Source organism: Eptatretus burgeri, chromosome 13, assembly GCF_056783735.1.
Source record: "Eptatretus burgeri isolate ZD-2024b chromosome 13, Ebu_testis_v1, whole genome shotgun sequence".
Taxonomy (NCBI): Eukaryota; Metazoa; Chordata; class Myxini; order Myxiniformes; family Myxinidae; genus Eptatretus; species Eptatretus burgeri.
The window spans coordinates 10,795,916-10,809,808 of NC_140973.1; the positions used below are offsets into that span (position 1 = coordinate 10,795,916).

Here is a 13,893-nt window from a genome sequence, read left to right on the forward strand (position 1 = left end):
TGGTTTGCCATTGCCTTCCCAGCAGTAAGTCAGGGCAGGAATTTGTAATTTATTCATGGTGCCGGTGATAGCTCACCCACTCTTCGCGAAGGACACCGTGGGATCTTTAACATCCACCGACTATTGTTAAGAGGCGGGACGCCAATTTGACGTCCATCCGAGGGACGACGCACACATCTGTGAAATACTGGGATGACAGTTTAAAGCTGGGTCGGGATTCAAACCCAGGCTGGATGGCTACAAGGCGAGTGTGCATACATCTGGGGTACGCAGATATATATATATATATATATATATATATATATATATATATATATATATATATATATATATATATATATATATATATATATATATATATATATATATATATATATATATATATATATATATATATATATATATACATATAATCCATATATATATATATATATATATATATATATATATATATGTATACATATATAAAATGTACTTATATATAAATATCTAAAAAAAAATTTTTTAAATAATATATATATATATATATATACATATATATATATATATATATATATATATATATATATATATACATATATATACATACATATATAAAATGTATTTATATATATAAATATCTAAAAAAAAATTTTTTTTTAATTATATATATATATATGGTATAAAATCGAAATTTAATATTTTGAGTATTAAATAAAATTCTCACAAGAGCTTCCAACGCCGAGATATTTTAACCTCATACTCACACCATGTCTTGAAGACAAAGCGAATCTTGTCATTGAAAGGTTTTGATTTCATGTTCCTTTTCCGGCTTTTTGTTAAATCTTTTTCACCTTCTCCACTCTTTTGTGCCCCACATCGTTTTTAGTACATCTGTTAAGGTTCGTGTTAAACGCTTGTTTGAAATCCCAGCGTGTAACGGAAATTCCGACTTTTAAAATACAAAAAATCCCATTTTATTGTCCAGTCGGTGAAGAATGAATGGCAATGCTGTATTTTTATTTATTTAATTTAAACAGCGATAAATTAACTGGTCGTCTCGAAACCATCAGCAAAATTTCTCTTTGATCCAAGAAAAGGAATTCTTTGAAGGCGAAAATGTTTTCGTTAACCAATTCGATGAATAATGAGAATGAAACTCACAGACATACTCCGCGTCCGTTGTCAGTTGCTTTTTTGTTTTCTTCTACACATTATATAAACTAAAAAAAAAAAAGGAAATATTTAAATTGTTAGAACAAGTAATTTCACAGATGTAAATTGCAAGTCGTTATCAATGGGTTTTTTTGTTTTTTTTGTTTTAAGAAGAAGCGTTGTTCATTATAGATACTCACCTGTCTCCCCGCACGCACAGTTTTCATACCTGACGGTCTCTCCTGCCTGTGATCGCTGGCACAACCTTCCAGCCTCACCTGCACCGAAAGGTGTGCGCGTGCCGAGCTCGGAACTTCGGCTCTCGTGGCTCACGAGGAGTCCCAAGGGTACCTCCGGGGCCCTGCCTCGCACGGGGACCTCCTCGGAAGGTGAGAGGAAAAGAAGGAATGGAAGTGGAGGTGGGAAGAGGAGATTGGCTGCAGAGCTGATGGAGGAAAGAAAAGGATGCTGAACGAAGCTAAAGGTGTGTTACAGAAAGGGATGATTAGTACTCGTTGATTAAAAAACAAACTTATTAACCCTTGATGGGCAAAATAGCACATTTGGAAAGAACCTTTCAAAACGATATATTTCAGCCCCAGTGACCCTTCAAGCCAGCATGGTTTAAAAATACGGATAAAACCTGGATTTTTTTTTCCAATCAATAATTTGATAATTATATTGCCTTTCGTTGTTACAATTGCCATGGTTGTTAATGCATCCCACCCGATGCAGGTGCATCACGTGTTTATATGACCCCTTACCTGAGCTGCAGTTGAATGATCTCTATTTGTGTATTCCATAGCTGAGTGATCCCATACCTGAGCTGTACCGAAGCGATCCCATACCTGAGCGATCCCGTATCTGAGCCATCCCTGAGTGTTCCCATACCTGTGCTGTAGCTCAGTGATCCCGTACCTGAGCCATCCCTGAATGATCACACATGTCAGCGTGCACAGCAACAACAGCGTTATATCTGTGCACCTGTTGCAAAATTCAGGGCCAATGATAGCCTCGCATGGATCATTATCCGACCTGCTCAAAAGGACTTGGATGCTCTTACTGACACATGACACGGGGCAGGGAATGAAAAATTAAGATACTTCTCTATTTCACATGGGAAGTTGGTGAAAAAAAAATTAAAGTATAAAAAATGAGGGATACTTTAGGAACAGTGGAAGATTGAAGGGAGAGGGAATGAGTGAGAAGGGAAGTGGGAGGAGGGGGGGACCAGTGGGGGGAGGAAAGGGTGTAAGGGGAAATACAATTAAGGAGAGATGAAGCTGGGAGAAAGGTGAAGAAGATGAAAGAAAAAGTATGGAATAAATGGGTTCACCTGTTTTGTTCAGATCTGACCCCTGGCGGATGATGCGAACGAATCCAGGTTAAAATCCTTTTCACCATATGCTCGTTCATTGTCTACTCATGGCTTGTAATTCAGATATAAATACACTACTAAAGTCTTCACCCAGCTTGTGACGTATGTACAAGCTCCACAATGAACCTTAGAAGAAAAATAAATAAAATTAGGGTCCAAGGAAGGGAAGTGGAAATGTCACCATTTTGCAGAGACAATTAATTATTTATTATGTGTGGTCCTTTATTCCTCAAGAAGGAGGAAAACGTTTTCAGAGAAGGAGAATTCAACAAGTTTGACAAATGAGAGGCACGGCAGTCTATAAGAAGAGATTATAATATTATTTTATGAATAGATAAGTATAAATATATAAATGTGTGTGTGTGTGTGTGTGTTTGTGATGCAGAGGAATATAACACTGAGGTAGTACACAGGATGCCCTCACTGTACCTGAGCCACACCTGAGTGATCTCTCACTCTTTTCAATCATGGTAATCAAGTTTAAATTGTTGAACAAACGGCAAATAAATTTACCATTAAAGAAACTTCTTGAGTCAACCTGAGAGCTTTTCACACATCGGATCGGATATGGAGTCCGGTAGGCTGTACGTGGTTAGTGAAAATCCACAGGTGAAGTACAAATTTTCAGACATACAATTTCTATCAACCTGTATATCTGTTTTCCCCCTTTTCCCCTTCCATTATTTTCTTTGTTCCACTGCAGGTTCACCTTCATCCCTTTACTTCCACGCCCTCCCCACCTGTTAACTGCACAACCTCTCATATTGCCGTCCCATGGGTTTTTCACTCCTTGGAAACGAATCAAAACGTGCCGCATCAACGTATGCACACACAAAGCCAAACACACTTGTAAAGATTATATTTGCTAATATGCAATATATGTTGTGCATCTAGGCTGTGAAATAAATAATAATTAAACTTCTTTTTCATGAGGCATATTCAGTTATGTGATTTGATGTGATAGCACCTCAATGCTGACGTGGACTCTGGCTGGCACCAGTGTTGGGTATGTGGATAAATGTGTTGAGTGCACAGTCAGCAATGCCTCCAGGTGTCTGTACATCTTGGTTAAGCTTAAGAATGGTGTGATAGTTGAGCAGTTAGTAGTGATTGACAAGGAGTACATTCACCCCAACGTCATGGAAGTTGGAGCATCTGATATGGAGTTCGCTGATGGGATGGCTTCGAGGTATGCACAGTCGCCTCAAAGCTGTCCAGCCTGGGTTAGGATGTCAGCGCACCTATAAACTGTCATCCTGGTGATTCACAGGCAAGGTGAATCATCAATGTGTGTGCCATCGCTCAGATGAACGTGAAACTGGACGTCTTGTCTGCCTGCATGAGTTGGTGGACGTTAAATAACCCACAGTGTCCTCCATGAAGCCATCGCCGGCACCCTGAACAAACTTCTGCACAAACTACTGCTGGGAGAGGGATGGCAAACCACTCAGTATGGCCCAAGGCGAAGAAACTGCTTCGGCAGCACCGATGCTCTGTGACAGAGTATGGACATCGCATCGGATATGGAGTTCAGGCTTGACGACCTACTAAGTTAGAAATATTGAGATGGTTCAAAAGAGAGTATTGTGAATGATCACTCTTCAAAATCATTTTTCCAATGTTGACCTTTTATACACTTGTATGAGTTCCCTTGCAAGGATCTTCAACACAGGAGGATTCCATTAGGCTCATCGAAGCCTGTGCTATGGTTGCCAACATATAGTTGTTTGTCCATGTTCTATCCCTTTTTTTTCTAGAATGCTGAGCGTCAAGCAAGGAAGCAGCACGTACCAATTTAAAGTCTTTGTTATGACTCGGCCAGGGTTCTAACCACTGACCTCCTAGACTCAGAGCGGTCGCTCCCAGGGAAAAACTGGCATTCCTTTCACTGTCATAATTCTCTGCAGACTACTGTAGTAGGACCTGTTCCTACCTATAGTATATGAGAGTACGACTCTTATATACGATCGTTCTAACTGTAGCATTTTTGCCTCGGCAACCTTCTATATATTAATACTGAAGGACCAATTTTGTGCTCCTCCTCGCGGTCGTGTCACGTTTTTTGTCGGTACTGTGACCTGAGAAGTTTTGACACGGTGTTTGCATGTCAAAGTCGACACATGCACAAATCAGGGGACTTCTTCACAAGGAGTAGTGTACACCAAAAATGTCGTGTGCAAGGCCTCGTTTTGTAGGCCTCATTAGGTAAGGCCATGGAGTACATCGACTGGGATCCGGCTCTTACAAAAGGCTCCACTGGTTGTCATATTGGGCTCATGGAACGGAAACCGTCTGTGACGGGGTTTCGGCTAGTTACTTATAATGTTGAATCCTTCGCTAATGGTCGCGTTGAACTCCTTACACGCTTTGCCAAGTCCGTATTTGTTTTCAATCGTCATCGCCACCTCTTTCCTCAAATCTGACAATTAGGATCTGGACGTAATATGAGGAATTTGAACCAAATTGATATTCCACAAACTTGATAGACACATTGATACACACAATCCTCCATTGCCATCCTCGTTCGACTGCTCAACAGTCACATTTGAGATTTTAAAAATATTTTTGTCCGTATATGACCTTAGTCGTGGCACATTCTTGGTGTTGTATATTGTTTGTTTAGTTTTCTCTGTTCATGATATGTTTTCACTTTTAATTATGGTTTTTCAATCTTTTCTAGTGTCATTTTAATATCCTTGTTCATGTTTTTATTTTCCATCTTCACCTTTCATGAAGTGCTCAATTATCTGTTCCATTGTATGTGTTTTAACATTCTTCAATTGTATCGTTTATGATAATGTTGAAACTTATTTATTTGTTGCGGAATTTATTTTCGACGTTGCTTTTTACCTCTGCTACTGAAGGTGGACGAAGGTTATGTTTTCATCCCTGTCTGTTTGTCTGTCTGTGAGTTGGATATCTCCAAAAGTTATGGACAGATTCAGACAAAACTTTGTGGACAGGTTGGTTTGGTGACGAGGATGAATGGAATCAATTTCGGTGAAGATCCAGTTCCGAGAATTTTTAAGTGATTCTTCACCTTTGAGTGATGGGGCTACCACGATATATAGCATGATACGATTCGGCCAAAATTTGTTGGATGAGTTGGTTAGGTGACAAGAGTAAGCTGATTCGATTTTAGTTCAGGTCCGGATCCAGATCCGACCTATCAGTGGGAGATAAAATGTTAACTAATCAGCCTGGCGGAGTTATTCACTCGACCGAGTGCTGTTCTCGTTGTTTATGCATTTTTATTGAAATTTCCTGTAAACTAAGCATCTTAGTCGTTGGACTTCTTGTTTTCACGATTTAATGCACTGATTTTTATTTATTTTATTAAATCCGAAAAGATCTCCTGTGATGCAGACAATTGAGGTCCATTTTTGGGGTCCATTTGCATGTATATGTATATACATATTTATATATAATAGTGCGGGCCCGTAGGTGCGTGCCAGTAGGTGCAGCTTCGTTCCTTCACTCTCGTAAACGACGACTGGATTGGGGAATTGTTTCAATTAGATCGGACCAACCGTATCATAAATGGCCATAACTTGGGAAACACCTGGGAAACATACTCAGGTCCCCAGCGTCAATTGTGACGTCATATCAAACGAAGAAGAAGAATTGTGACGCCCCCACCCCTCTCTCATCCCCTCTCCCCCCCGAGTCTCACCCCTCCTCTCACCTCCCTCCTCTCCCGCCCCTCTCTCGCCCCCTCCTCTCTCGAATTGACGCCCCCTCTCTCTCGTCCCTTCTCTCTCGCCCCCCCAAACCTTGGGATTAATTAATAATTTAAACAATGGATTCAAACCTTGGGAAAACACAGCTTTCAAACCTTGGGAAACAGCTGAAATGGATGAAGAACGATATCAAACCTTGAAGGCACATTTTTCCCAGCGTCAATTGTCCCCAGCGTCAATTGTGACGTCATACCAAACGAAGAAGAAGAAGAATTGTGACGTCAATCATGCAAAAAAAATAAAAACAAATAAACATTAATTGTGACGTCATTCGTGACGTCATAGCACCGTGTCTTGTCATTGGTTGACAGATAAATGGCCGTAACTTGGGAACCGCTTGTCTGATTAATATCAAACCTTGAAAAGGCACATACTAAGGTCCCCAGCGTCAATTGTGACGTCATACCAAACGAAGAAGAAGAAGAATTGTGACGTCAATCGTGCAAAAAAAATAAACATTAATTGTGACGTCACGAATGACGTCATAGCACCGTGTCCTGTCATTGGTTGACAGATAAATGGCCGTAACTTGGGAACCGCTCGTCCGATTAATATCAAACGTTGAAAAGGCACATCCGTGCGGCCCTGGCAATATTCCTAACAAGTTTCAATCAGATCGGACCGGTGGTTGTCGAGAAACGGTGGTCGCAGACACACACACACACACACACACACACACACACACACACACACACACACACACACACACACACACACATTGCTGGAATGATATATATATATATATATATATATATATATATATATATATATATATATATATATATATATATATATATATATATATATATATATATATATATATACATATATATATATATATATATATATATATATATATATATATATATATCATGGAGCTGGCGGTCCAGTTTAATCCCCCGACCCAAATTGTGGTGGCGGGCGATTAACACCGCCAGCCCGGATATTCGAGCGGTTTTTCCTAATTCGGCGGCGCACACATTGATCCTCGGAGATTATAACACGCTTGGGAGGGGCAGAGTGATGGAGGTAAAGATGGAAGCACATGGGGGGGGGGGGTTATACTCGAACCCCACGACAAGTAAACAGACACATCAACTTAAAATAACCGCGGAGTTTAATGACAATATAAATATTTACAAGGAACAAACTAAAGTCAACGTCAAGGCACTTCTACACACAGACTTAAATACAGAAAAGGGAAAACGAAATAAAAAAAAAAATCCTTCCTTTATTCTGCTACTTAGCTTGGTCCAGAGATGGTCCTTGTGGAACTTGGAATCGAGACATTTCGTCCTGCAGATGAAGATGCGCGCAAAATAGTGCCAAGCCGCTCTCTCACAGCTGGAGCATTCGTCAGGTAATTTGTGAGCGGTATTCAACACCAAGGCTCAGAGGCCCCATGCAGCTGCCTCGTGCATCGATCGTCCTCACCAACCCACTGCTTGACATACACGAGGCTCCCGGGTCCGTCTCTCATGACGCAACCAAGAGCCAATGGCCAACGCCTTGCTCGGTATGCGAGCCAATTCGCCTTAGCACAAAGACGAGAATCATGCCGTCTTCTTCATGATTTGAAGGAAAGCCAGCCTGAAAACCCTGTTCTTACAGGCCATCTCCAAGCTAGGTTCTTTCTCGACTGCATGCATCCCTCACTCCGCACTCGTGCATTCTTCCTTGCTCTCTGAACTCTGTCTGACGTCACCGAACCACCGTTTCCTCATGGGGCGTCGCTTGCTCGCACCAAACACGGGAAGGCAGGGCTTCTCAACTGTTCGGCACGCTTGCCTCGCTTCTGTCATGCCCATCAATCGTCAGCCCTGGGGGCGTGACATCGCCCGCCGTCACCCTTGGATGTGGGGCTTCTTGCTGCTTAGGACGTTTGGCTTGCTTGTAAATGCAAAAGCGTAGGAATAGGTTACAGGGGTGCAATCACACATGGGGGAACTTATTCATAATCCACATCTAATTAACACCGCACCACCCCCCATATAGTGACACTACATGTAGTTGGGGATCCACGAATGCTGTAATATATATATATATATATATATATATATATATATATATATATATATATATATATATATTTTTTTTTTTACGAATTCGCGCCCGCCGGCGTGCGATTGGCCGCTTTCCACTAATAGCAACCGCGTCACCCACCGGACGGATAATTCAGTCGTGACCCTCCTGGAACTATCACCAGAAACCAGTTACGGGTGGAGGTTTAACCTCACCACAGCCCAATCCACATTCTACCCGCGCGAAATAGGGTCACTCACCAGATGTCGATATACCTAAGTACTCGCACGGGTAACCTACCGTGGGGCCGTACCTCGACGCAGGTCAGCTTGGGACACGAACCGCTTCAGCGGTCCGTTCCATTCTGAACGATAACCGAGCGGGTATTATCGTCGACCTCACCGGATCCGATTCTCTTAAACGGGTGTTTAAAACCCACTAATCATTCCACGATGCAAGATGGCATTTCCAATGGGGGGAAGAGGACGCAACGAACGGGATACATTTCACACAAGGACATTTATTATTTACACACACATCACAAGCAAGGCAGTCATGCAATGTGCAAGCAAGAAACAAAAGCAATACCACCGACTACGAGCAATAATGTACATGCGCAGTCACTTAGGCAGGTCAACTTCACAGGACACGGCGCCACCAACATTCGTTCAAAAGAAAGAAATGGCCACCCCCAAAGACGAGGGTGGCAGACAGGGTCCGCAGACCTTTATAACGTGGGACCTGGATGACCGAACGGGTCCCGTGAGACCGTGGCAGGTTACCTGCCCCCCTCGGTGGTCGGCGAGTCGCGACGTCCCGCTCCCACGACCGTCAGCGTGGTCGTGCCTGGTTCCGGGCCTCCCACGTGGCCGGCAAGCTCTCTCCGGCACTCCTCGTCCAGACGCGCAGGTCCACCACACAGCCAGTACTGCTGTGCCTTCGTCCGCGTCTCCCACCAACAGGCCGCTCACAGGACCACGAGCGCAGGAACCAATCGAGGAAGAAGAAGAAGAACTGGACCACCGTGAGACAGGGGCGAGCATGAACCAAGAAGAGGGGGTCAGCCTCGCATGCGGTCCGCCCTTTATAGCACGGGACTCCGCCCGTCGCTCCGCCCCGTTCTCGGCTCCACCTTCCTTCGAGAAGCTTCTCGAAAAGGGGCGTTTCTCAACTCCGACAACCTCACTCCTCGTATCCACCAATCGCGAGCGAACCGCCTCACCCTTCTCGTCACACCCCGAGGAGAAAAAAGGCGGTAAAACCCGCGTGTCATCGCAGTTCTTCCCTTGGCGCTATTGTTTGATGTTCTCGGATGGTTTTCGACGCGGAAGGGGTGGTAGCGTGCTCTGTCGGTCCAAAATAACCATAGAGAAAGAAATACACTATCTCAAAGGGTCGCAGCCCGGTGAACCCGAATAATTCCCATTAAACAACGGTGGGGAAATCTAACTGAACACAGACTTATCGATCTCACTGAACTAAGGAACCTTTATGGAGTTCTGCGAATTTCCACAGCCGTAACAATATATATATATATATATATATATATATATATATATATATATATATATATATATATATATATATATATATATATATATATATATATATATATATATATATAGTTGCGGTTCTTGGAACTGCATGCATACAACAGATAGTTGTCCTGAGTCAGTTATGCCATTAATATACATGCAGATAGACCCCTTCCTTTTGTGTAGTGGGAGGACAAGGGAGTGCGTTGCGATGGACTATTTGTTAGGATTATTAAATTATATATATATATATATATATATATATATATATATATATATATATATATATATATATATATATATATATATATATACTACCAGTCTTAAGTTTTAAAACACCATCATTCTTCAGGCTTTTATTGAAATTTAAGGAGTTCAAGTCCAGTGAATAGCCTGAAATGGTACAAAGCGAAGCGGTAAACTACCAGAGGTTAACAAAAAAAGTTTAGGTTACCAAAAACTGAAAAATAATGTAAATTTCAGAGTTGTTAAAAATGGCCCTTTTCAGGGAACAAGTACTGGGTTAGCAACTACAGCTGTTCTGCAGCAATGGAAGTAAATTAAGCCTTGAAAGTTGATGCAAACAATTCCTACAGGTGTCCCAACTTTTGTTGATTAGTTACAAACCCTCTGAATAAAAGCATTGTTGGAACAGACTGTGGTGCTACACCCCCTGAAGCATTATTTGGACAATATTGCACTGCAGGAAGTAGTTTATTGTTATTATAATGGCGAGAAAAAGACAATTAACAAAGGAAGACAGACAGACCATTATAACCCTTAAAAGTGTAGGTCTTTCCTTTAGAGAAATTGCAAAGAAAGCCAAGGTGTCAGTGAGTACAGTTTCCGACACCATCAAAAGGCACTTGGAAACTGGAGGAAACTCTGACAAGAAGAGATCTGGCAGACCCAAAGCCACAACACAATCAGAAGACAAGTTTCTGAGAGTCAACAGCTTGTGTGATAGGCGGCTCACAGGACAGCAGCTTCAAGCACAGCTTAACACTGGTCGAAGTAAGGAAGTCTCAGTTTCAACTGTGAAGGGAAGACTTTGAGCTGCAAGTTTGACAGGTCGAGTCGCAGTAAGAAAGCCATTGGTAAGATGGCAAAATAAGAAAAAGAAGCTTGCCTGGGCCATGAAGCACTGCCAGTGGACAATCAGAATACCGGTGAAGTGGAACCCACAACTGTAATGGTTGCTACTGGTGATAAGTTTCTTTTGTGGTTTTTTTAATGTCCGGCACGAGAGGCTGTGTGTCATAAGTGCCAGAAAAAGGGTCATTTTGCTAAGGTGTGCCGTAGTACTTCATCAGCAGCTACTGGTGCTTGTGTAACTTCCTCTGATCAGGCAACGTTAGCGGCTGTGTCTTCTGCCACTGCCCCAGGGGTGTTATCAAAGGCGGTTGCGAGGGTCACGCTCAATGGAGTGGAATTGGATGGCCTTATTGATAGTGGTAGTTCAGAAAGTTTTATCCATCCCGACCTCTTTAAGTGCCATTCCTTAAGTGTACATCACACCCAAGGCAATGTTTCCATGGCATCCACTTCCTTCACCGCTCAGACATCTGGGTTCTGTCGAGTCAATATCAAAGTAAACGGTCGGTGCTACCAAGATGTGCGTCTGTCCATACTCCCTCAGCTGTGTTCAGATATAGTTTTGGGCCAGGATTTTCAGGGACTGCATGATAGTGTTACACTGACATATGGAGGTAGTTTGCCTCCTCTTGTTATCTGTGGACTCAGTACACTGTGTGTTGACCCTCCAGAACTGTTTGCCAACTTGACAACTGATTGTTATCCTGTTGCTGCTCGATCACGCCGGTACTCTCCCGATGATCGTAAATTCATTGAAAAGGAAATTCAAAGGATGTTGAAGGAAGGTATTATAGAGCCCAGTAACTCCTCTTGGCGTGCACGGGTTGTTGTAGTTAAGAACGAAACTCACAAGAAACGCTTAGCCGTGGACTATTCAGAAACTATCAACAAATTTACACTTCTTGACGGGTATCCTCTGCCTCGTATAGATGACACTGTTAACAAGATTGCTCAATACCGTGTTTTTAGTACGATTGACCTCCGTAGTGCGTATCATCAAATCCCCATCAGAAATGAAGATAAGCCATACACCGCATTTGAGGCCTGTGGACGCCTTTATCAGTTTGCTCGGGTTCCCTTTGGCGTCACCAACGGAGTGGCTTGCTTCCAACGTATCGTGGATTCATTCATCCAAGAAAAAGAACTGGTTGGAACATTTGCTTACTTGGACAACATTACTCAGGAAGAGCATGACGCTAATCTCACGAAATTTCTTGAGGCTGCTAAGAGAAAGAATATAACTTACAATGAAGACAAATGCATCTTTTCAACTAACAAGCTCAGTATTCTCGATTATGTGGTGGAGGGGAAATGCGCCCGGATCCGGAACGACTCCGACCCTTGCAGGACTTGCCTGTGCCTCGGGACATGAAATCACTCCGACGCATCCTTGGCTTCTTTGCCTATTATTCACAGTGGATATATGACTACTCAAGCAAGATCCGCCCACTGTGTGCCACTACTACATTTCCCATGACAAGGGAAGCAGAAGCGGCTTTCCATCTACTTAAGCAAGACATTGAAGGTTCAGTGGTGAGGGCGATTGACGAATCCATACCCTTCGAAGTTGAGACCGATGCTTCGGATGTAGCAATTGCTGCAGTCCTCACCCAGGCAGGACGTCCGGTAGCCTTCTTTTCCCGAACCCTTCAGGGACCCGAATGTCGTCATGCTTCTATTGAGAAGGAGGCCCAGGCTATTATTGAAACAGTTCGCCACTGGAGACAGTATTTGACAGGCTGACATTTTACTATAAAGACAGATCAACGATCAGTGAGCTATATGTTTGATAAGCAGCATAAAAATAAGATAAAGAATGATAAGTTCATGCGTTGGAGGATGGAATTATCTTGATATGATTTTGACATTGTGTATCATCCTGGTCGAGAAAACATTCCCTCTGATACATTCTCCAGGTCTTATTGTGGGATGGCATGTCACGATCGACATTCACCGTCTAACCTCCACGAAGCCTTGTGCCACCCAGGGGTTACCCGCTTATACCATTTTGTGAAATCTAAGAATATGCCATATTCTGTGGAGGATGTCCGGCAGGTTGTTGGATCTTGTAGAATATGCGCAGAATGCAAGCCCAAGTTTCACCAACCAGATAAGACTCGACTCATAAAATCTACTCAGCCATTTGAGCGTCTCAATATAGATTTCAAGGGGCCTCTTCCGAGTACAGATAAGAACCAGTATTTTCTTAACATTGTGGACGAATATTCACGGTTTCCTTTTCTCACTATGGAGGAGGACCTCCTCGACCTCCTCTATGCCCATATTCTCTACCCAGATGGCAGGGAAACTAAGGTCTCCATTAGATACTTCGCCCCAATTGGAACCCCGTCCAAGAGTGAACCCCAAATTCTACCTCCTGCTTCTGAAGGAAATCTAATTCCCCAGGGTAGTCCCCAAGACGCACCCTGCTCAGAGGTGGGTGATCTCGTTCCTGAGATGATTCCTGCAACTCCACAGCAATCACATGCTGTGGATAACCCTCCAGTGCCAAGAAGATCCGGTCGCACCATTCGTCCTCCTATTAGACGAGATTTATTGAGATAGACACCTCGGAAGGGGGTGAATGTTGTGATAATGAAGTGCCATACTGTAATTAGTGGCAACGGTGATTGGGTGGATGTGGCAGCACCGGATATGAAGGTCAGTGGTTGGTGTTGACAAGAATACCACGCACTTCGTGGAAGTCATGCTGTAACAATATAGGTTTGTTATATACTATACTAGGAATAATGTACTCTGAGGAATGTAATTGGTATTAGAGTATGGAGTTTAACCTTGTTATCATGTGATGTGTATGTGGTATTTGCCTTCAGTATTATGTTATACTAGTTATTGTATTTTGTTATTCTTACCTGATGTATATTTCTGTTGTTGTCGATATACGTACGAGTTTTGTGAGAATAAATCCTCAAGAAAAGGTCCATTGTTGATTATTATTACAACACTGTAAATAAGGCGGTGTATATCT

General features: G+C 42.6%; 1 long non-coding RNA gene across 1 annotated transcript in view; it reads left to right on the plus strand.

Annotated features, from left to right (window-relative positions):
- LOC147013834 (uncharacterized) overlaps nt 1–6,148 on the plus strand; it is a 22,896-nt gene extending 16,748 nt beyond the window's left edge. Inside the window, exon 3 of the long non-coding RNA XR_015050521.1 lies at nt 1,355–6,148. This is a non-coding gene — a long non-coding RNA (uncharacterized LOC147013834). The remainder of the gene's footprint in view (nt 1–1,354) is intronic.
- Nucleotides 6,149–13,893: the final 7,745 nt, after the last annotated feature.